Here is a 2,433-nt window from a genome sequence, read left to right on the forward strand (position 1 = left end):
ACTTCCCAGGATACAATGACTAACGAGTAGAGGAATACACCACTTTCACTACTCCAGCGAACTCGGATTAATACTTTCACTCTATCACCTTAAGACTTACGAAAAACAAAGAAGAAGAAGACAAGAGAGCTTTTTAGTGAGTGACTCTATTTGTTGGTGTGTCTAGAATGAAAGGTGAAGCCTCCTTTTATAGGCTTCATATGGGGTGGAATACCAAGTGTGGATACAAGGGAATTAATGCCAAAAATCCCACAAAATTAGTGATATTGATCAATCACAATCTTTACCATAATTTCTGATATCAATCAGAATATTCACCATTATTACGGTGATTACATCCTTGACCAAATCTGCATTTATTAGCAACTATCAATGGACCACATTTAAGGCATCAATTTTTCATTTACACATTAGCCTAAATTGGCTATTTATTATATATAAAATATAATTTTTCCAACAATCCCCACATAAATGAAATTGATCAACGATAAGGAATACACAGAGAAAATACCTCACTTGAACAGGATCTGTTCTATAGGCTCGTGCCTCTGTGTCCGTGGGTTCAAACGAGACAGGAAACCCAATGGTTGAATCATGACCGTGTGATCAGAGCGTGATTAACGGCTTGATGATTTCATCGTGGCTGTAGAGGATCGTTCTCAGCTGATCTTCCGCTGGCCGGGATGCTCACACGGTTGTCTGACAGGTGTCTCCCTCTATTTTCAATTGTTAGAAATTTAAATAAAGAGTATGTAGAAAACTAACAAACATAATAATATATTATTAATTGAAAGGTGTCTCCCCACTTGGTTGTTTGTTAGTTTATTTTCTTGCCAGTAAGATTCTACCCGGAAAATCAAATTGAACAATTTCTAATTAAGTGGTTTCATAATATCAAGAAAATGGTACAATGTTCTAAGTTAATTATGTTTATATAATGAGTTCTTGTTGCAATCAGGAGACATTGCATTTAATTTTTATTCTCTTTCTCTCAGATATATATATATATATATATATATATATGTGTGTGTGTTTTATCATTGAGAGGATTTTCCTAATTGTAATCAAGGGACTTTGAATTCAATGAATTCTTGTTTCATGAGTTTTACCGTTAATTTGAATAAATAGATATAACCGAGTTTTTATTCGGACTTTTGTCATCTTATCAGATATAGGTTTGGTGCGTACAAGCTTCTTGGGAAGAGCTTAGTAAAATTGAGAGGTAATTATCTTTCTCTATATTGTATTAAAAAATGTATATCTTTAAACATAAATATATAAAACATTATTTTTTGTCTTGCTTACGGGAAAATCCATCTCTCATATCTTACTCATCTTTCAAATTAATATGTACATTCTTTTTGGGGTTTGTTTCCGTTTTTCCTTTTTAGTTTTAGAGTTTAGTACAACGTTTATCGTTGACGAGTCCTCATCATCTGTATTTAGGGTCTCTCTTTGCACATAAATCTGTACTAGGGTTTTCCTTTAAACTAGTGTTTATGTGATTTTAGATTTGGTTTATAAAGGTGGTTGATGGTTCCAGTAATTTTGCTATAAATGATTGGACTTTTTTCCTGCTAAAAAGTGCATTTTTCCCCTTCACTTGCTTGTTTGTTATTTAGATATAGCTGATAATTAATTATCTTTCTTTACATTGTATTCATAAATGTATTTCTTTAAACATGAATATATAAAATACTTTTTTTGTTTTTTTGCTTATGGGCAAATCCATGACATGTTTTTTAACTGAGAATTTCTTTACATTATAATTGAATGAGATTTGGTGACTATAGATGTTCAACATATGGATAGCAAGGTATATAAGAATATGAAATTCATATAGGTCTAGCTGTTGAAGGATATTTAGACCGGGGAAGTTATTCTCAAGGTTTGCTTTTGAGTGATTTACTAAGTAATTTCAGGGTATATTACATGATGTAGTAACTCTTCTAGGCCTTTTTTGTTAGAACAGCCCTCAAAAAGAGGAAGAAATGCATTAGAATTGATAAAAAAAAAAAAGTTAGGACCAAGCCAACAACCCTACGAAGCACATGATTTTTTGTTGTTATAATTTTTGTGTAGATTGTAACATTTTTTATACAATATGTTACCATTTCATTTCCTTATTGGCACGTTTACTGTTAAGTTATAAATCAAAATGGCAAAGAAAATATATATTTATATATATATATATATGATGGACCTTATAATTAGTTAAATAGGAAAAGAAAAAAGCATTTTTTGATTTTAGTCTTAGTCATTGTCACTTATTTCCAAAACTTTTCCCAAGTCTTTTCATTACAATTTTAGTAAATGCTCTCAATATATATGTGATGTGCGATTTTCTAAGAATAATTCAGTGATTAAATTGCTCCTATCGGTTATTACTGTTTGCACGATCCTCTTATACTTTTTTTTTTTTTTTTTTTTATC

At 30.9% G+C, this 2,433-nt stretch overlaps 1 non-coding gene across 1 annotated transcript; it reads left to right on the forward strand.

The window, feature by feature from the left end:
- The first annotated feature begins 506 nt into the window (after positions 1-506).
- LOC133807521 (small nucleolar RNA U3) lies at positions 507-709 on the forward strand. The gene has a single exon (XR_009879429.1). It is a non-coding gene; the product is annotated as a small nucleolar RNA U3 (small nucleolar RNA).
- Positions 710-2,433: the final 1,724 nt, after the last annotated feature.

This window comes from Humulus lupulus, chromosome X (assembly GCF_963169125.1).
Source record: "Humulus lupulus chromosome X, drHumLupu1.1, whole genome shotgun sequence".
Lineage (NCBI taxonomy): Eukaryota > Viridiplantae > Streptophyta > Magnoliopsida > Rosales > Cannabaceae > Humulus > Humulus lupulus.